Raw genomic sequence first — 21,932 nt, forward strand, 5'->3', positions numbered from 1 at the left:
ATGAACCCAACTTGTCTGATTTTAGGAATTGTCCCACCTTGTTCTTCTCTTCCTTATTTATCCAGTTCTTAGGAACAACCCTTTGAATCAGTTGCCGTGGATGTCCCATTTGATCTTGATTTCATCCTCCTCTTTTATTATCTTTGATTGGTAGTCCAGGCGCCCAGTTCTGAGGTAAATGTAGAGTACCAGACGTACACTCTAGTGCTGTGAGTCTACAGACAAGTTGTGGGCACCTCACATCCAGACATTAGTTGTGAGACTGTCACCCACACCATCTTCTCTGTCTCATAAATTGTTTTTTAGGTTGAAAGTCCATTGGATGTTGAGGTGAGTCAGATGTTTGTGTTCAACCTGTTTAAACTAGCATAAGGTGACTTACCTTAATGTTTCCTAAACTGTTGCCATGGGTTTTAAAATGTCTAGAAACATAATACATTTTTTTTTAGTAGGGGTGATGGCCTTGATGCAGTGCTGAAGGCATTAATTTACTACTGAACAAGGACGTAATGTGACATATGAATGTAGCATACCAGGAGGCAATCACAAAAAGACCACAGTGAAGAAATAGTGCTGTTAAACAAGAGTAAATAAATGCACTGATAACCTAATGGGGTATGGCCTCTCTTGGGTGAGTCTGTAAAACTGACATTTGTTCTTGAATTTTTGTCCTGAATTTTGACCCTTCGTCCTGAATTTTAACCCTTTGTACTGAATTTCTTACAGTCCTGTCCAGAATTTGCCTCAATGCCAGGTGGTCACCCTAGTTACCCCCCCCCCCCCCCCCAATAAGTGTATTTTCTTCCAAATAGTTGGGTACAGGTGCTTTCAGTTGGGTGTGATGAGATGTGTGAGGAATCTTTACATAAGCACAGACAAAAGTACACACACTCTTTTCCTCTTTGCTTTGCTAAAATTGGTGATTTTACAAAATACTGTATTTTCTCTCACTATCCCTGCCAATCCACATATATCTCCCTTTCCACTGCCCCTTTCATGTGCCCTGCTTTTTGTATTTGCCGGAAAATCTGAAGCTCACACTCTCCCTAATCTTACTGTCGAAGCTACTCCCCTGGACCTACAAACCTGTAAAAAACATTCATTGAGAAAAAAATGGAGGTGGGCCTTTTAAGGGGGCAGTGTTTTTAGCTCTTCACTATCTGAGCCCAAACAGAGTACTTTGAGTAAGTGGCTAGTAGTGCCTGTGCAATAAAATAAAATGAGGACAGAAAACTGGATAGTTGCAGTGTGTGTTCAACAAACACTATCGCCTAATTGTTCAGTGGTTTTATTTTTCCTCATTGGTTTTTCTATAGTGTGCAGAAGAGCATCAGCTGACACATCAACACCATGAATAAACATGGACCTTGATTGGCATCTGCTGTTGATTGAGGGATGTCTGCCAGTGTCCATCGATTCGATTTTGGGGTCACCAGTGATAGTAGCCGCTCCCCTTAATTTGCTCCTTGTAACCCCTGACTCTGCATCTGAGAATTTTTTCTCATTAATCTACATGGTACAAAGGGGCATATTTAAGAAAGGTGGAACTGCACACTGTGCAGTGGCACTCTTCTTGCGCCCTATTTAAAAAACGGCGCATCATGGCGCAGGGTAGGGAGCAAGAGCGTCATTTGTTTTTATGGTATTGATGTACTCTGCAGGAGTAGTGCCAAACATTTGGTGCTACTCCTGCAGAGTACCTAGGGGCCCATTGTACGCAACGGCATGCCCCCTTTTAACGCCTGCTCTGAACAGGTGTTAAAAGTGCTGAAATAAATAAGGCAAGGAAATCTGTTAGATTTCCTTGCACCATTTTTCCTGCCCTCCCTAACGGGGGACACCCCCTTTGCATACACTATGCCTGCCGCAGGCATAATGTAGCGCAAATGGTTACAAAGTGGCGCAATGCATGCATTGCGCCACTTTGTAAATATGGCGCTGCATTTTTGACCTTCTAACGCTATATTAGCGTGAAAAAATGACACGATGTGGCGTTAGAATGCCGCTAGGGGCTCTTAAATATACCCCACAGTTTGATAGATTATTTTTGGTCTAACATTTGGGTGATCTGTCTTCCCCTCAGAGGAGCTCAGTTAGTTAAACCACTAGGATCCAGACATAGGTATTTTTGGGATGTCAATCAAGATTGAAAATTATTGCAACAACGGCAGGACAAGGGGATATCTAGGAAAGCTTGGTCTACAAAATTGATTCATCCAGCATTGCATTGAGAAAATGCTTTTTGTGAATACCTATGGTGAGCTGTATGGTTATTGGTTTTAATACAGTACATATTTAGGTGACTTGGGGCAGTATGTAAATATTTGTAACAAGATGTAATTGTAACAATGGTCCTCATTATATCTTATTACATCGGTAATGATGTTTATTTTTTAAGACTGGGTTCATACATAGATGTTTGGAAGACTCACAGTGATGTTATTTCTGTAGGCCTTGAGGTGCTGCAGAATTTGTTTAAAAGAATGACAGCTTGTGGTTGTGGTCCAGTATGACAGAGCCAAGGACAGCAGAACAGAAATGGATAAAGATTTTTTTTATGAACTCTTGTTATTTGGTTGGGAGAAGGTTCATTGGTGCATGTGTTTCCTCGTTTCACCATCCATGGTTTCTGGGCAATGTAGTTATGAGAATTGTTTTGTGAAGCTGCTGCAAGTAAAAGTAATTAACAGAGAAGCATAATCCTTGTTCTGAGCCCCTAATAGAATAAGAACCAGGAAATTCCCATATATTTGAGACAACCATTACAATGGCAGGTAGCAGTAATCTAAATCAGGGATTCACATGTCGTGTCAGGGAACTGGATTTGAGATTGGATGCAATACATGTATGTCACGCGGTGATCATTCATGGTTTGTATGTTGTATAGTTGAATTACTAAAGATGAGCAAATCCTTTGAGGTCAACAAGAGAATAACACATAGAATAGTTGCAGGAGGGTAAGAGCTTAGGCAGGATGCAGTACATATTTTTCAGGGTTATTTAAGAGATCTGAAGGGTAGGGCAGAACAATTTTCCCAAATTCTTCTAGTTGTAGGCTCTCATTACGAGTGGGCCGCTAAAATCCATCATGTATGGTAACTCATATAAAAATACATTTATGTCGGAATTATGAGTTTTGTAATGAATATCAGCAGGTCAAACCTACTAATATTTACTGGGGAAAAATGCCTCGAATTTATCAGAATATGTGGATTTTGATGCCATAAGCAGCTAAATCTGCATGTTATGCCCCATAACCCTGTGATAGATGATAATCATTGCATCCATTAAATACATGAAAGATAAATACAGATAAATGCAGGCCACCCTAGTGTCATGTTTTATCAGATACAATAGTTATCACATTGAATAATTTCCAACTCGTAATAAGGTTCTTAGTGACTCCTACCATCTGAAGGAACCTTTGAAGCCTGGGAATGGGGAAGTATTGTGCACCTGGCTACTTTACAGTGGTGCTGGAACAGCTTTCAGAGTGGGAGTGCATCCATTAATGTAATATCACTGAGGTTATAGAGATTGTGAAAAATCCAAGCATCACACAAAAAAAACAAATGTAGCACACCCATTCAGTAGGCTAGTGGTATGGGTGTGGTATGTAGCCGATGATGCACTTTGGAGCACTAGTGAGGTAGTGCACTGTAATTTACAGACACCGCAGAAATTATCTGTTAAAATGGTCCCTAAATTTGCATCGGCGTGCACGTTTACTGGTAAAACTATATAGTGCACAAACGATAATGTGTGGTAATTGGTTTTCAGCCAATATGTATCATTTGTGTATCACCAAGTAGTGTCTTGATTTGTTTTGATCCTATTAAAATGTTTGTTTCCATTACAACTCAGAATTACAAAAAATGTGCTTCATTTGTCCTTTCCTAATTGTTGATAAATTTTGTAAAATGTGTATAGTTCATTTACAGGTATTTACATGCGTGTTAGAAAAAAACTTATAGTCTACAGCCTTTGTTTTAATTTCTTGTACCCCAGCGAGATTGTCACCTGGGCCACTTTATAAAATCCTCTCACTTTCCAGCCAGGAAAATAAAAGTCGTTTTATTTACAAATAGCAATAGTTTGTCAGAAGACAAGGACTGGCATTTGACCTTTGCCTTTGCACATGCAGCAAATGTGCCAAGATAAACACAAAAATTAAAGGCATCTTTACTGCCCATTTATCTCACGAACTCCAGCATGATTATTTTTGGGTGGGTGCTGCAGAATCCCCTCACACTTCCAGTGCCTATGCATACTTCAGCTCCATGCCGCCACACTCGTTGCTTTCATCAGTGTGCAAGGTAAAGACTAACAATTGTGTTGTATGTATCTGGGCAAAACGAAGTTGTACACGTTTCGTACTAGACACTGCTGCCCCTTTATCTCACTCTTGTCAGTCATGGCTTTCTTCCTTTGTGGCATTTTTTTGCGTTTCTCTTCCTCCTTCTTTGCCTTTGTGTATTTTTCTGTCTCTTGCTCACGTAAATATCTGATGAAAAGTAAGTGCTGAGCCCCATAAATGAGTGCTGGTCGGTCCTAAATGCAGGTCAAAATAAGCACTACTTGACACTTGCCAGCAAGTCAACAAATAGTGGTACGCCTGTTGTAAACATGCAGAGAAAACATCCGTACCAGCTGGGGCCATCAAGTAAAAAACAGTGCAAAGACTACTTTAAGCCTATCTGGGACTAGTGCAGAACATGTTATTACACTTTGTCGGTTGGGCAGGGGCGGCTCCTCCATTAGGGCAGAGGAGCATCACACCCCGCCAGCAGTGGCAGCTGCTAAACCTTTACCTGAAAACGATTATAAACTCAGTTTATCCTCGTTTTCTGTTAAAGGGGTGAGGCCACGGGGTGACGAGCAGTGAGGGGAGTGCTCAGCACTCCCCTCACTGCGCATGTATGTTTGGCTGGCCGTCTTGGGCCGGCCAAAGACACATGCGCAGAAGGGTCTCTCCAGCCCAGCAACACAGTTGCTGGGCTGGAGAGAGCCTGCACAGGCTCCCAGGCTGCCTGGGAGCGCCCTGGCTGGGCACTCCCAGCTAATCCTGACGCTGCTTTGAACAGCCTCAGGACTGGCCAAAGGGCAGGCTGGGAATCTGTGCCTGCCTGCAGAGACGGAGGAGAGGAGCGTTGCGGCGGCAAGGGAAGGTAAGTTTATTTTTATTTCATAAATTAAATTAATGTATATATCCCTCCACACCACCCCCCCCTGCACCCCGAGAGCTGCTACTGGGGTTGGGTGAAGTATATATTATTAAATTATCTAGGTGCAGAGCATATTATTAAAGTTTGTGGGTGCCTATTCTAATCGAACAAAGCAAATAATCACACAACCTAATACTCTGATGTGGCAATCAATATAGTGATTAATATGTACAGTGGATCGAGAAATTGTATTTTTTGTGATTTAACTGTGGTATAGCATCCTGTTACTAACGGCCAATCAGAGGGTCTAACAAGCTGCTATATAAAATATTTTTTTGAGTCTGGAATACAAAATAATGGATAATAATAAAAAATATTTTTTATTTAAAAAAAAAAAATACAGTACATTATATAATAAATGGAACACTTAGGTCTGCTTTAGTCTGCTTTATTTAAGGGAGTATACCCTTCAGGAATATTAAGGGAATAACCTGTATGTTATTTACCCATTGACCTAAGCGCTTCCCTTGTAAGTGAAGTTTAATGAGATGCCTCAAGGAGCCCATGGATGTCATTTCGGGGTCACCCCCTTGCGACCCCTGTCACTGTCTTTGCGACCCCTGGCTTCAGAGGTGGCAAAAGCAATGGCAGCAACACAGTGGCAGCATGTCATTATGGACGATGGTTGGGGCTACTTTCTCTTTGTTTTCTCTCATTTTTTATTACACTGATAGTGTATGATGCTTAATTAGTCACTATTAGTGTAATAAAAAAATGGAGTACAGTTAGCTGGATTAGACCCTCTCTCACAGCTGAGGTAAAAAAAGTTATTTTAAATGTGTGTTGTGCTCGTGCTTGAGGGTGGATGTGTGTGCAAGTGTGAATGTGTGTATGTGTAAGCTTGTGTTTGTGAGTGGAATTGAAGTTCAAATGGGTGTGTGACATCACTTCGGCTACCCCAGGCATTTTGGTGAATTGACGTTCATGATGGAGCCTTCTTCAGCTTTTAAGAGCCTGGTCCAGTAGTTGAACACCCTCTGTCTATTTTTAAAAAGAATGTTTGTAAGGTACAGCTCTTGCCTGAAGGAGGAGACTCACAGAGCGTGTGGTCAGTCCCAATCATTTTATTCCAAATGGTTGGTTCTATAATTTGCAAGCGCTTAACCTGTTTTTCTAGCAGAACCTCACAACCATAGAGCAACAGAGTAGCTATTTTATCATTATACGCCTCTCTCAGCACTTAAACAGACTTAAGGCCCAGATCAGAATCTAGTCTTTGAAGTGCACTAGCAATTGACTTGGCACTAGATTCTTGCAGTGAGACATGAGCCCCTAAGTCCAAACTGTGGCTGAATAAAAGGCCTAGTTATCTGTATTCCTTAACCACCTCCACTTGAATACCATCCAGCCACCAGTTAAACCTCAGGGGCCGCATCTTCCCTTTTGAAAAACCATGATCTTTGATTTGGCCGTATTTATCTTTAAGTTGTTTCCCTTGCAGTGACGTCAGAAAACATCAAGTGGCCTCGGCAAACCGACTGCAAATAGAACTAATAACACCATGCCATCCACGTAAAAAAATAGGTTCTGTCCCTAACATAGTGGGGAAACACCTCCTCTATATAGATCGAAAACAACAGAAAAGCCAGAATACAACCCATTAGGACTACTGATCTTTTTGGACAAGGCCCCATTACTCTCCAGTTTCACTCTAGTCCATGAGCCCTCATGCAGTTGGACTACTAACTTCAAAAGCCCAATGGACGCATACACGCACTCACACCCCCCCTCTACATACACCCCCCCATGCACGCACACAACACACAACACCCCCCGCCCCCCTCCCCTCACGGACGATCGACTTACCTGGTCCGACGATCCTCCGGGAGGGGACGGGAGCCATGGGGGCAGCTCCGCCGCCAGCACCCCATCAACAGAACAACGCCATGGCGAATCACAGGACGTGATTCGCTGGGCGGTGTTCTGTTGGCGTGGTGGTGGAGGTGGAGCAACCTCCACTTCCCCGCCTCCCGCCAGTATGGCTGTTGGCGGCTCTTCGTCCGTAAAAGGACGGAGAGCTGCCAACGGTCATAATAGGCCGAGCGGCAAACCGCCACCACTGGCGGTCTTCCGCACGGCGGTCCCACAACGGTCTTGGAAAAAAGACCGCCGAGGTCAAAATGACCCCCTAAATGTTTCTCGGGTATTGTAGCCCCAGGCAAAACTTTAACCTTTCTTGGCCTTCTCTTGGTTATTCTCACTTTTATTTTTGCCTTTTATATGGATTTTTTTCTTCTGAGATGTTACCTTTCCCAGCTGCTGACCTATCTCTTAGATAATGACTTCTGGCTTAATCCTGTTGACTTTGTTAAAAATGGGGAAGACTTCCCTGCTGCACCTGAGGCCTGGTTAGACCCCTAGGAGACTAGCCTATTATTTGTGGCCTCAGGGGCTGATAGACCATCCTTTGTAAAGAGAGCGTTGAGGTTGCTTAGGGCCAAGGATTGATCACATATGTTTTCCTGGCTAAATGGAAGGACCCTATGATCACCCTCCTGGGTGCTCATACCCACTGTACTAGGTGCAAAACTCTTTACATTGGGCTTGTTCTCTTCCCTGTTTGAAAATACCGGCAATTCCATCAGGGTGACCGATAGAATGTCAGTACTTTTTTCCAAGCTGTCAGTACTCTTTTCCAATAAAGACAAGATTGATGCCAAAATACGTTCAAGATTCTGCAGAGATCTAGAAAACCATACATCATCTGGTGAAATATTCATGGGAAGATTCAACATTAGATCTGAGGTAGTAGAATAATTACCCGACTCTGAGGTTGTAAGACTATGTGTACTTGAGAAAAGAGCCATGGCATGCTTCTGCTGCTTTGACATTTCAGGCCGTGACTCCCCCCTTCTTGTTGAAGTCAGAGACACTGGTCTAAATGGCACGATCTCAAGTAAAGGATAGTCCAAATTTAGTGAGTGCTGAGAAGCCGGTGAAGGGCAACACTTCCATATCATTTCCTCCTGACAATGAGTGTAATGAGGTCCGCTACCCCGAAAAATGCCGGACAGAACTGACCTAGGTGACACTTGAGTCTGCAAGTATGGCAAGTTAGAGACAGCCGACGGATCTATCCCCTGTGGCACCTTATCTTTAGTGGGATGACTTCCCCCTTCAATGCCTCTAATGGAATTAAATGTGCAGCTGCTATAATGATGGCTTTATCATTCGGCAGTCTTTGAAAAAAGGCTGGAATTTTACCCCCGCCTTTAAGAATAACTAAATGGCAAGCTCTGTTATTCAGTTGATTTTCTATAGTCTTTTAGCACAGTCTGGTGGTCACTATACAATCTGATCTCAGTTTTAAACTCTCATCATTACTTTTCCTGGGGGCACACAATGGTAAAAACCAATTGCTTGCACTCCAAGAGGGAAAGGCTGTGTTTGCGCTGGTGAAGCTTGCCTCTCAAGGAGACCTTAAGTCACCTCCAACGTTTCCTCCTTAAGTAAGCAATCCTGTAAAAGAAAACACCTGGACTTACGAAGACTACCCCACCGAAAGGAGACAATCAAAAGGACACACTCAGCCCTTATACTTGGAATTTAGCTAGTACAGAGGCTCCTTGTATGATCTCCAACACTCTGCCAGCTTATGAGGCCAATTATGAGGCTTCTAGAGATCCTCCGAGTTTGTACAGCTACACCCGTACTGACACTGAGTTCTGTTGCAATAAAGCGCCACTCTTCTGGGTGCCTATGTGCCTGCGGGTGTCACTCCATCACCGTCACCCTTGATACCCTTGGAACTCCTGATATTCTTGGTGGCCAGGCTTGCTCCTGTGCAAGGGCTCACCCCCCTGCCCACAAGCCACACCCATACCAATAGCTAGCCAACAACAGCAGAACCCACCCCCCAGCTCCACTTCACAGCCGAGCCAGGACAAGCCAACTGACTGCTAGCCCACCCAGCCCAAATGATGGCACCATATCGCCCCCTCCACTGCAAGGACACCCCCCACTTACTCACCTACGCGAGGAGAGAGGAGGGTGCCACCATCAAACATGAATGTGAGGGGAGCATGGCTTTGGGCCGCACAAGGGGCATGGGTGGTCGGGGCTAAAATTTAATTAAAAAAATGTTTTAAAACGTACCTGATATGCCGTCCGCCGCTCCTCTTTCTCCCGCCGCTGCTGGCACAGGCTCCCAGCCTGCCCTGCGGCCAATCCTGATGCTGCTCAGAGCAGCATTAGGATTGGCTGGGAGCACCCAGCCAGGGCACTCCCAGGCAGACTGGGAGCCGGTGCCTGCTCTCTCCAGCCCGGCAACACAGTGCCAGGCTGGAGACATCACACTGTGCATGTGTGGTTGGCCGGCCCGAGACAGCCGGCCAAACATTCATGCGCACTGAGGGGAGTGCACAATGCACTCCCCTCATCCTCGTCATCCCCAATGCCCACCCCTTTAACAAACCAAACGATAATAAAAATGGTTTATTATCATTTTGTTTGTTAAAGGATTTTCCATGGCTGCTGCTGGTGGGGGTGACGCTCCTTGGTCCTAACGGAGGAGCCGCTGCTACCTACTGCCAAGGAGGGCAAGGGAGACACCGAACTGGCTGTAGCACGCGCACCTGAGCCGCTTCTTCTGGCTCAACTGAGCAGGGCCGCTGGGATTGTTGACTCCAGCTCCCGGATCCTTAAGGCTTCCCTGCAGCAGAGTGCCCATAAGCCATATAAAAAACAAATATTTAAAATGCAATAGGCCTCGCATTTGCGAGAGTTTGAGCTACTGTCGTAAATTACAATGTCTTTTACCCAATTTGTGTGGAGTGGATGTATGGGATGTGGGTTGGAATTATGTCACCAGGCAGGTCGCTCCCCCCATCTACCACGCAGCCCCCTGTGGGTTGAACCTCCGTTGCCGCTTTTGCCGCCTGACTACTCGCTCCCTTTTTTATTCTGTACCCCTGCGCTTGGCTTCTGTGCCACTTTGTTTTTCATTCTGTGCCCCTGTGTTTTGCTTTCTGTACCCCTGTGCTCTGTTGTCCCTCTCCCGCTGTCTTTTGCTGCCGTTTTTTCCCAGGGTTTTCCCCGGGTTTTTCCCTCACTGCTGAGCCCCTGCTGCCCTGTCCCCTTCACTCCGATTGGCCGCCCTGCTCCCACCTCCCAGCTGCTCCTCCCTCCCTCTGTCCTCATATGGAGGACGCGAAGCAGCCGCGCCTAAGGCAAGCCCGTCTGCGCCCGTCCGTGCCTGGACCGCACCCAGCACCAGAACCCCTGGAACCTGCACCCCCCGCAATGCCAGACTGCACTACGACGCAAGCACCCTCCACGCACTCAACACCAGACGAGACCACCCCTGCTACCGGGCCACCCCGAAATGCACCCAGGGTCCTTTCACCTGCCGGAACTGCAGATTCACCAGCATCCAACCCTCCACACCACCAGCCAGAGAACCCAACCGCCGCCGCTGCATCCTCCTCAACACCTGCTCCGCTCGCAAGCATGCCATCAAACTCTGGGACCTCCTAGACTCCACCGCCCCTGACATCGCCTTTGTGACGGAGACCTGGCTGAACGCCACCTCAGTACCAGACATCGCCATAGCCATCCCACAGGGCTACAAGATCTCCCGCAGAGACCGCACCAACGGAGTGGGAGGAGGAATCGCCATCATCCACAAAGACTCCATCAAAATCTCAACGAATACCGATGACACCCTCACCACCGCCGAGCACATGCACTTCCAGATCCACACCGACCCCAACACCACCCTCAGAGGAACTCTCATCTACAGACCTCCCGGACCCCGCCCACAGTTCAGTGACACCATCGCCGACCTCATCAGCACCCATGCCCTCGCTTCCACGGACTACATCCTCCTCGGGGACCTGAACTTCCACCTCGAGAACAACAACAACGCCAACTCCACTGCCCTGATCGACAACCTCGCCAACCTCAGACTGAAACAGCTCGTAACGACACCTACTCACACCGCTGGACACACGCTCGACCCCATCTTCTCTGCAAGCCCCCACGTCTCCTTCAACCACACCACCGAACCACACTGGACCGACCACAGATGCATCCACTTCACCTTCAGAAAACCCACCACCGCACCCAACAGCTACCACGCCGCTGCTGGGGCAAGGTCACCGAGGACCAACTGACTACCGCCCTCGCCCTGAGACCACCCACCGACCCCACTGACCCAGACACCGCCGCAACCAACCTCACACAGTAGATCAACGACTGCGCCAACACCCTCACCCCTCTCAAGACCTCTACAACCAACCACACCAACAAGAAAGCCGCCTGGTTCACCGAGGACCTCCGGATCTCCAAGCACACCTGTCGGAAGCTGGAGAGGAAATGGCTCCACGACCGAACACCAGACAACCACACAGCCCACAAGAGCGCCACCCGCAGACACCACCAACTCATCAGGACCGCCAAGAAGACCGCTTTCAAGGACCGCCTAGACAACAACGCACACAACACCAAAGAGCTCTTCAGCATCGTGAAAGAACTCTCCAACCCCAGCTCCAAAACCAAAGCCATCCCGCCATCTCAAGACCTGTGCGACTCCCTGGCCACCTTCTTCCACCTCAAGATCACCGACATCCACGACAGCTTCAACTCCGACCCCCCCGCACCCACCACCGAGTCCACCACCCCTGTGACTACCACTCGCACCAGTCGCCTGACCGTCTGGTCCAGCGTCAGCGACGAAGACACCATCAAAACCATGAACTCCATCCACTCCGGATCCCCATCGGACCCCTGCCCTCACCACATCTTCAACAAAGCCAGCGCAACCATTGCGGCCCACCTCTGGAAAACAATCAACTGTTCCTTTGAGACAGCAACCTTCCCAGAAAGCTGGAAGCACGCCGAGATCAACGCCCTTCTGAAGAAGCCCAAGGCGGACCCCAAGGACCTCAAGAACTTCCGACCCATCTCCCTGCTCCCTTTTCTGGAAAAAGTGACCGAGAAGATTGTCAACAAACAGCTGACCCGCTACCTCGAAGTTAACAACATCCTGGACCCTTCCCAATCCGGTTTTCGCAGTAATCACAGCACCGAGACCACCCTCATCGCCGCCACTGACGACATCCGGACCCTGATGAACAAAGGAGAAACAGCCGCCCTCATCCTCCTGGACCTATCAGCAGACTTTGACACGGTCTGCCACCGTACCCTATCAGCACGCCTCCATGACGCCGGTATCCAAGAGAAGGCCCTGGCATGGACCACATCCTTCCTCTCCGGCAGAACCCAGAGCGTCCGCCTCCCATCCTTCCGCTCCAAAACCACCGAGATCATCTGCGGCATCCCACAGGGATCCTGCCTCAGCCCGACACTGTTCAATATCTACATGGGCCCCCTCGCCCACGTTGCACAACAACACAACCTCAACATCATCTCCTACGCCGACGACACCCAGCTGATCATATCCCTCACCGAAGATCCCCACACCGCCAAAGCTAACCTCCACCGAGGAATGAAGGCCGTAGCCGACTGGATGAAGGACAGCAGACTGAAGCTGAACTCAGACAAGATGGAGGTCCTCATTCTCGGACCCACCCCATCAGCCTGGGACGACTCTTGGTGGCCCACGTCACTAGGAACCCACGGACCACGCACGCAACCTGGGGGTCATCCTCGACTCCACTCTCTCCATGACCAGGCAAGTCAACGCCGTCTCTGCGTCCTGCTTCAACACCCTCCGTATGCTCCGCAGGATCTTCAAATGGATCCCCCTCGACACGAGAAAAAACGTTACCCAGGCCCTCATCACCAACAGACTCGACTACGGGAACGCCCTCTAATCAGGAACTACAAACAAGCTCCTGAGACGACTCCAACGCATCCAGAACGCCTCGGCCTGACTCATCCTCGATGTCCCCCGCCGCAGCCACATCACACTCCACCTGAGAGGCCTGCACTGGCTCCCCGTCAACAAAAGGATCACCTTCAAGCTCCTGATCCATGCACACAAAGCACTGCACAACACCGGACCCACCTATCTCAACAACCGACTCAGCTTCCACACCCCCACCCGAAGCCTCCGCTCAGCCAACCTCGCCCTCGCCACAGTCCCCCGCATCCGAAAAACCACCGCCGGCGGCAGATCCTTCTCCTACCTCGGCGCCAAGACCTGGAACACTCTCCCCACCATCCTACGACAGACCCAGGACCTGCTGGCCTTCAGAAGACTCCTCAAGACCTGGCTCTTCGACCAGTAGCACCCCCCCCAGCGCCTTGAGACCCTCGCGGGTAGGTAGCGCGCTTTACAAATGCAGTGATTGATTGATTGATGCGGGTTAGATTGGAATTGTTAGTTGTGGAATTGTGTGGGGTGGAACTGTGTGGTGTGTAGTGTTTTTGTGTAGTGGAATTATGTGGCATGATTAATAGATAGGGATGCATCAGCAGTAGACTAGACTACGGCAACGCACTCTACGCAGGCATCCCAGCAAAAGACATCCGACGCCTACAATGCATCCAAAACGCCTCCGCCCGACTGGTCCTCGACGTACCCCGCCGATGCCCCATCTCCCACCACCTGAAAGACCTACACTGGCTCCCCGTGGACAAAAGGATCACCTTCAAACTCCTCACCCATGCACACAAGGCACTCCACAACGCCGGACCAGTCTACCTGAACAACAGACTCAACTTCTACGTCCCCTCCCGCCAACTCCGCTCTGCCAACCTTGCCCTCGCCATAGTTCCCCGCTTCCATCGCAAGACCTCCGGCGGCAGATCCTTCTCCCATCTCGCCGCCAAGACCTGAAACGCCCTCCTGACCGCCCTGCGACAGACCCAGGACCTTCTCACCTTCAGGAGACTCCTCAAGACCTGGCTCTTCGACCAGTAGCAGCAACCCCGCCCCCCCCAGCGCCTTGAAACCCTAACGGGTATGTAGTGCGCTCTATAAATATTGTGATTGATATAAAATATTGTGATTGATGCATGTGCAAAATGAAAAGGCTGCATGTTGTGAAGCATCCTCACAATTATTGGCAAATTGTGATAAATCAGTTGGGAGTGATATTTTCAGAGGGTGGTTTGGATGAGATGGACCTCTAGGAGGTAGAGCTTTTTGATGGAAGAGATGTGACAGTAAATGGGTACATAAGAGATATATATAGGAAGTGATGTACATTAGAGATCTGTAGATGGCAGAGTAGGCATTGGGAGGGGTAGTGAGAAGGAGTTGTAGGTTTGGTGTGCCATGATAAAAAGTCACATGCAAGAGTTGTGTTGATTAGAAATATTTTCAAGAGGTAAAGATTTAGATTGGAAAAGAGATGACAGCAATGAGTTACAATGGTAACAGAGGTGGAAGGCTGATGTACCATGCTAGATGGTGGTGGTGATGTACTGGGTCCCACAAGTACTCCTCACAGTTTACAGAAAAGCAACGGATGCACTGTCACAGTTTAAAAAAACATTATTTGCTGTCAAAGTGTCAAGGCTTGAAAATGTAGTCAATATGAATCTTATTACACCTTGCTTGGGAGAACAGAAAGCTCATTCAGCTAGGTTTACCAAGATATGAACATGTGATTTGCAGGTCTGAACACAGGGTTCTATAGCAAATGCATTGCCTCAAAGAACCATATGACTCCTTTAAAATTATGTTCGCTGTGGTTTACGTGACCTGAAAAATAAATAACATTTTACTTTATTTGGAAAATGGATTCCAAATAAAGAACAGTAAAGCCCCTTTTAAATACGCTTCCTCCAGTTGCATTTTTTAGGGTAAAAGTACTTGAAATGAAGTATGGATTAGAAACAGGTGGGCAAACATGTTCTCTCATAAAATCATTGTGGTGTCATGGTCTTTTAAAAAAGTACAATAAACATTAACCGCGTTCTACGAGAGAAAGACAGCAAAAGATAAAAGGTTTGGCACTGGCAAGTAGACAGCGCTCGATGTTAATACTAATGAAACCTGAGCTGACAAATGTAGTAGAAAACAGACTCCATAATCAGCCGAATTAAACTAATGCAACACATATTTCAATAAAGTGCACATTTTATGTACTAGGCCATTATTTTCCATAATTTTATGACAAACTGTACGCGCTTCTGGTCTGCAACATTAACTGTAGCCTACAATCAAACTCAGAGGCCAGGGACAAGGTGTTTATTACTGCAGATCAGCGAAGTTACTCAAATTATTCTGAACGGCCATGAATTACACTTAAAAAGCCTTCAGAGATTGCTTTTTTTCAATCTTCCATCATTAGGATAAAACGTAAAGTTTTAACACGAAACATGGAAATAACCTCTAAGTGCCTCGTCAGACTGAGAGCTCCTGACCCTGCACAGATATCGTATAGAGTTTAGCACTGTGACAATTAACATTCTGCTGTAAAACCTAGATAATTAACACGTGTATGGTTCCTTGGTTTGACTTCTGGGGAAAATTCTTTACGCTACTTAGGCATTTCAACTTTATTTTCCGTTGAAGTCACTTTTTTTAATTACAGAGCTGATAACACGAATGCAAGGCCAAATTAAAACAAGAGGTTATTTCATCTCTTGACCATAACAAAAACATTTGCCATAAGGGCATTTATGCAGCCTCGTAGGAAAAAGCCTGCAGAGCAGCCCCGGCTGTACCCCACACCCTCCTCCACTGAGTGGCCCACAGAGCCCGAGGGAGGAAACAGACAACGAGGAGAGAGAGCAAGCATTACCAGTTGTTCAGAACAGCGGCCACACGCCTCTCTTGGTGCTGAATGAAATCACTGCCGCCCGTGGCAGCAGCCACTGCCCTTTACTTCAGAGCATTCTCTGTGGCTACTGGCAGTGCCCATCCACGCCCACCGTTGAGGGGGCACCGGCAGATAAACAGTAGCACAAGTTACCTCCTCCTAATTAAAACCAGCATTTTCAATGCAACGGGTCGCACATTTGCTCGAGTTAGAGCTATTACTGTTGTAAACTCCTAACTGGACTTTTCTTGCCACACTGGGGTTTAGATAGCGCAATCGCGCTGCGTTTTTTTTTCCTTTGTGTAGCTGAGATCAGCGAGGGGCACGGAATGAGCAGGAATGCAACGTTCTCTTGTTTGCTCGAGTTAGAGCTCCTAGCCTTGTAAATGATTGTTCTTGCCACACAGACTGAAAATAAAGAGAGCAAGGGCGAGCTGGCCCTGGAAAAGCCCCTCTCTGCTGTTGGTTCATGTTTACAGAGGGAGCTGGTGGGGAGGAAGGACTGAACAAGCACCCACAGTCTTGAAGAAACAGGCAAATGCTAAAAAAAGTCCCTCACAGAAGAGATAAACAGGACATAGCGTAACTAGACAGTACTTTGTGCTGCTCCCAAAGTGAAAAAAGGTAGGACAAAGGAAAGAACTGACCACTAGCAAGCAAGGAATTTTGAAGGACACTGCAACTAACAAATCCAAACACTGGAACTCACTCTATTGTATACTTTAGTATACAGCAGGCCGAACGCTAATGCTCGACCTAAATACCGGAGCCCTCGTCCTTCAGAGACTACAAAGAGCTGCTGCCGCCTCCTTGCACTTCGCGGTTCACGTTCCTAGGCCATGCCCACTGTCTCGGTACTCCGCTCTCCATCCAGTCCTGTCCTGCGACTAACAATAATGCAGAAGAAGCTACCTGAAAATAGCATGTTTTTCCCGTAATACTGGTGGCACAAAAACTTTAACATGGTATTTATCCTTATTTTATTTATTTTTATTGTCCTATATAGCGCAGTAAACACCCGTGGGTTCCTTGGCAGTAATCGGTCTACAACTAGACTACAAATCACCAAGGCAAATGCAACAAACAAAACTTTAACAATACTGCTAACCTATATGGAACGAGCGTAGCTTTCGTGATTTTCAAAATATTACCTCAGTCAGGAGATTATTCCCAAGTTTCACTGCTGTCAGGGAAAAGACTGTCACAATTGCTTTGACGAGGTCTTCTTTCTCTGATCTCAGACTCTCTCCAGCGATGTAAAATGCAACTTTCTTTGACAATGGACTAATTCACTCACCATAGGGAGCTTGTGAACCAGGCATAGTGATTTCATCATTATCCTTTTAATTAACAGAAACCAGTGTAGACTTGCAATAACAGGGGATATAGATTCAAATTTCTTCTAAATCAATACCAAACTCACAGCTGCATTTTTTTCACTAGTTGTTGTTTATTTATTGACTTTGCTAGAAAGCCTAGGTAAATAGGGTTTAAATAATCTCGCCTGGCCGACGCAAAAGAATTTGTGATTTGAAGATTCTGTTGATGGTTAAAAAGATAGAGAATCCTTGTCAGTTGAAAAAAAACATTTCATTCACGAAGGCCAACACACAAAGTCGATGGAACAGAAGGAAATCTAGTGTTTCTCGACGTTTACTTTCATACCGTTTTTGGTCATTTTGCACATTGGACTGACAGCTATATAGCTTTTCAGCAGTCGTGCTCAGATTTTCTTTTGCCACGACTAAAATCTCAGCATCATCAGCACATATTACAGCAATTAAACCTAAGGACCAAATCAGATAGCCTGACAGCACCATATACAAACTAAACAGAAGGGGTCAAAGCTCCGACCCTGAGGTACTCCACATGTTAAGTGTTTTCCATTTCTGTCAGATGTGATCCGAATTCACCCTGCACCAAGCGCTTAGATCGAAGAACCTGCTACCCATTAGATCTCTGTATCACTTACTCCAGAGCCTCCAGGCGATATAGTAGTAACTGGTGGCTCACAGTATCGAAGGCCGCTGACAGATTTAATAGAACCAGTGCCTAAGTGGTGTCCTGGTCAGCGTGTTGTCAAAGTACATCCAGAGCAGCTGTTAAAACACTCTCAGTGTCATCGCCGAGAAACCTGCCTGACACGTATGTAGTAGATTTTGCGCTTTATCAAAGCACAATAGCTGGTTAAAGGCTGCTCGTTCTAGCACTATCTGTAAAAAAAAAGGGTGGTTGTGAAACTGATCTACAGCTATCCATCGGGTCGGGGTCTCAAGTTGTATTTTTTAGCAACAGTAATATCCTAGCTTTCCTTAACTCTTCCAGAACTTCGCCATTGACAATGAGATATTTATAACTTGTAAAGCTGCAAAATTCAGCATAATGAAAAGTCTCTTGTGCAGCTTAGCTGACAAAACATCTGAACTTGAGCCTGATGGAGTACTTCTTTTAATCAGGTTCTGACAGTCTTCATCCAACGGCGGCTAGCAAGATCTTAGATTGGGAGGAGGGAGCAAGAAATGGGTGGTGGGTGGGTGTATGTATGCAAGGTGAGTGTCGACAGTAAATAAAAAAAGAAATAGCCATTTACCTTACTTTGCTGCACAACATCCTCATTTCGGTCCATGTTCTGCTCTGTCTCCTCCAGGCTCCCAGGTACAAGCAAATACCCCTAACCAAATCCTGGCGCTGCTTTCATTATGGTAACCAGCATGAAAGCAGCACCAGGATTGGAGGAAACAGCCTCTTACAGCACTCTTAAGAGCACCGGAGGCCTGTACTTTCTCGAACCCAGCTGTCTTAAGACATCTAGGTTAGAGAAGTTTAAAGTGCGCATGTCTGGCTGGCTGTCACAAGATGGCTGACCAAAGAGACATACGCACTTACAGTGCACAGGCAGCCTACCACTCTTCACTGCTGCCAATCAGCAGGCCCTGCCCTGTCCTGACACTTGGTTCAGGACGGGTTGAGGAAAAATAAAATGGTAATGAATTCATTTCTTTGGGCATTTCAGTGGGAGGATGCTCCCCTGCTCTAATGGAGGGGCCGTTTCTGGCTTCATCACTCATTTCCAAGAATTATTTTAACAGTGTGCCTTCATCAGTAGTCTCTTTGTTCCTGCTACTCATGGTATTAGCAATATCACCACAAATGCTGCTATTTACAATATGTGCACTTATTGCTTGGATCTTTTGCTCGAAAAATCAGAAAATTAGTTGCAGCTTAAAAAGGGACCACTTCTTCCAGACTTTCCAGGGACTTCTTCAAGTTCATTAATGATCTTAAACATTGCATTCACCTATTTAGGAGCCTTTAAATTCCTGGCCACATAATAATTGCTTTAGAATCTTTTTTGATGGCCTTCTTGTAGTTCTTATTAAAGTGGGCCTCTCATATCTATTCACTGAGGAACAATCGTGCATCAGCTCAAAATGGCAGTGCTTGTTCCTCATACTGGCCATTTGTTTTATACCATTTATTATGCTTATATGGGAGTTGTTTTCTTCTTTATTAAGTGCATTAAGAATGTATCACCATCTACAATAGGAGTGGGCAGAACTGGTGGAGTTTCATTCTGTGAAATTCAGCAGAATTACATTAAAGTTCTGCAGGATTCTGCCAATGGGGAAAGAGGGTTTTTCAATGTGCAGTGTATACAACTTGTTGCCCTTACATAAGTATGTAAGGGCACCAAGGGGTATGCACTGCAATCATCTCAGTGTTGTTACATAAGTATGAAAGGGCACAGAGGGGTATCCACTCCAGTGCATACCCGTCAGTGCTCTTACATACAGTACATATGTAAGGGCTCCAAGGCAGTGGCGTAACAAAGGCCCCTGCAATGCAGGGGGACCCCTTGAGCACAGCACCTGATCTGAATGAGTCCGTAAAAGGGCCCAATTGATGTTTATTATCGTTTTTGTGGAAATGTTTTGCAGCTGTCGCTGCTGACAGGGGGCAACGCTGTGGATCAACTGTCAAAACCAACAACAGCTGTCCACCAATTTGTTTTGTACATTGAAAGGAACAATTTTGTTGGCACTTCCTTTAGATGTACAGAGATAACTGCTGGGCTTGCAGTCACACCTAAATTTGAAGTAGTCCATCAGCATAGCAGAGGTAAGGTGCTCTGCCACCATAATGGGATCTTAGGGGGCAGACAAACACCGTGTGGTCTCCCCGTGGGCTAATTTGGGGAATGGAGCAGTCCAGTGATTGCTCCAGTTTATTGGGCTGGTTTTGAGGTATCTTGGGCTTCGGGATATATATATGCAGCCATTTTACATTGAAAGCCACCATTCTGTTAATATTAACACAGCGGCTGGCTGTGGTAGGAGCTTTGTCCCCACCCTCTCTTCCCCAGCTTATGGTTGTTAGGGTGATATGCATATGTTAGGGATTGTTTGGGGCACGTTTTTCTTTGGAACAGGTGTGCAGGGTAGGTGAATGGGTGTATGGTTGTTGCTTTGAAGCAGATGCGTAGGCGGTTGGCTGAGAAGTTGGCATGGGTTACACAAGTTTATTGTTGTTGACAGCAGCGATCCAGGCAGAATGGGAATGGGTAAACAAACGAGCACCTGAACGAGGCAGGATGTTTATGGTTCATTAACAGGATAAAATAGCTACAGAATAATTGCAGCGAAACTGAATGGGAGGTTAAAGGTCTCAAGTGTAGATGTTTCATTGAGGAGGAGGTAGAACTTTGCAGCTTTAAGTTCTGGGGGAAGGGGCCTTATAGCTTGTTTGGTTAGTGAGGTTTAGTTTTGTAAGGGTGAAGGCCCAGGGTTAAATATATGTGATGCGCACCTGCCTTAATAAAAACAGTCTTTTTCACACAAATAATGTGTCAGTGGTCTGTGCTGCTCCTTTATTCCCCAAAACAGTCAATCAGGCCCTTAGTTTCTGCAACTGGAACCTTGTTTCCAGGAGATTGGAACTCAATGCACTTTCATCTGGAGTTATTAAATACTTCTTGGAACCCTTGCTATGTCAGTGACTGTCTTCCTCACCACTGCGCATTGCATCACTTCTCTCAGCCGTACCTGTGACTACCATCTGCTTCTTGCTTACAGCTTTCTGTTCTGCATGTCAGTGACTAGCAGCAGTGTTTGGAGCAGTGGAGATTCATAGCTGGAGGCCAGGACATCATTCTTAGGGCGCAGAGGGGGCAGATTTGGTCCAGATGACTGCAGTTTTCTCCTTGGAGATGCAGCTCAAAGGAATGAAGGAGTCCTTGGGTTCCACCACCACAGTGTCCTCTCTCCCTTATCGGGGGTCAAGAGTTTGCGGCAGGGCAGAAGAGTCCTCGACTCGCCTAGACTCAGCCTCCGAAATGAGTGCACTTAGTAAGGGACAGGAGAATCAGTGCCCTCCACTTATCTGCTACTCCCTATGCTTATTTTAACTTTGTAAGTTTTCCAAGGTAAGTTTCACCGTGCTTGGTGTATGGCACAAAATCATGAGGAGCTCCAAGGAGACGGCTGGCCCAAGTGGACTATGGTGCACCCCAACCAGCTGGCACAGCAGATGAAGGGTGATACACTGAAACCAGTCCCAGGTTGCTTGATTCCAGTCCATGTAGGACCTGGCTTGGCATTTTGGGCTGGACTGTTCCCTTCGGGAGCAGGGTCAAGAATGATTTGTATATGGCTGGTTCAAAACTGAAATTGCATGGGTAGGAAAAAACAATGGATTTACGCCCGAAAGCTCTGAACTGGGGGTGAATGTTTTACATTGTTCAGCATTCCGTCCATCACTTGTTCTTTTTACAGCAGTATAGAGGCACATAACCATGAGGGAGGCAGCGATGACTAGAGAGAGGAGCTACCTGAATGATTTTGTATCTGTTTTACACCTCTTTTATATTTGTTTCATAATTGTTACACTTTTATGTTGTGGATATGTGTGAATGTTTTTGTTATTCTTTGAACATTGAGCACTCCTACAATCTACCAACATCAATGAATGAGCCACCCATTTCAACTTAGGAGTACATAGCAATTGCAATCGGTGAAGATGTTGAGACTGCACA

Source organism: Pleurodeles waltl, chromosome 4_2, assembly GCF_031143425.1.
Source record: "Pleurodeles waltl isolate 20211129_DDA chromosome 4_2, aPleWal1.hap1.20221129, whole genome shotgun sequence".
Classification (NCBI taxonomy): domain Eukaryota; kingdom Metazoa; phylum Chordata; class Amphibia; order Caudata; family Salamandridae; genus Pleurodeles; species Pleurodeles waltl.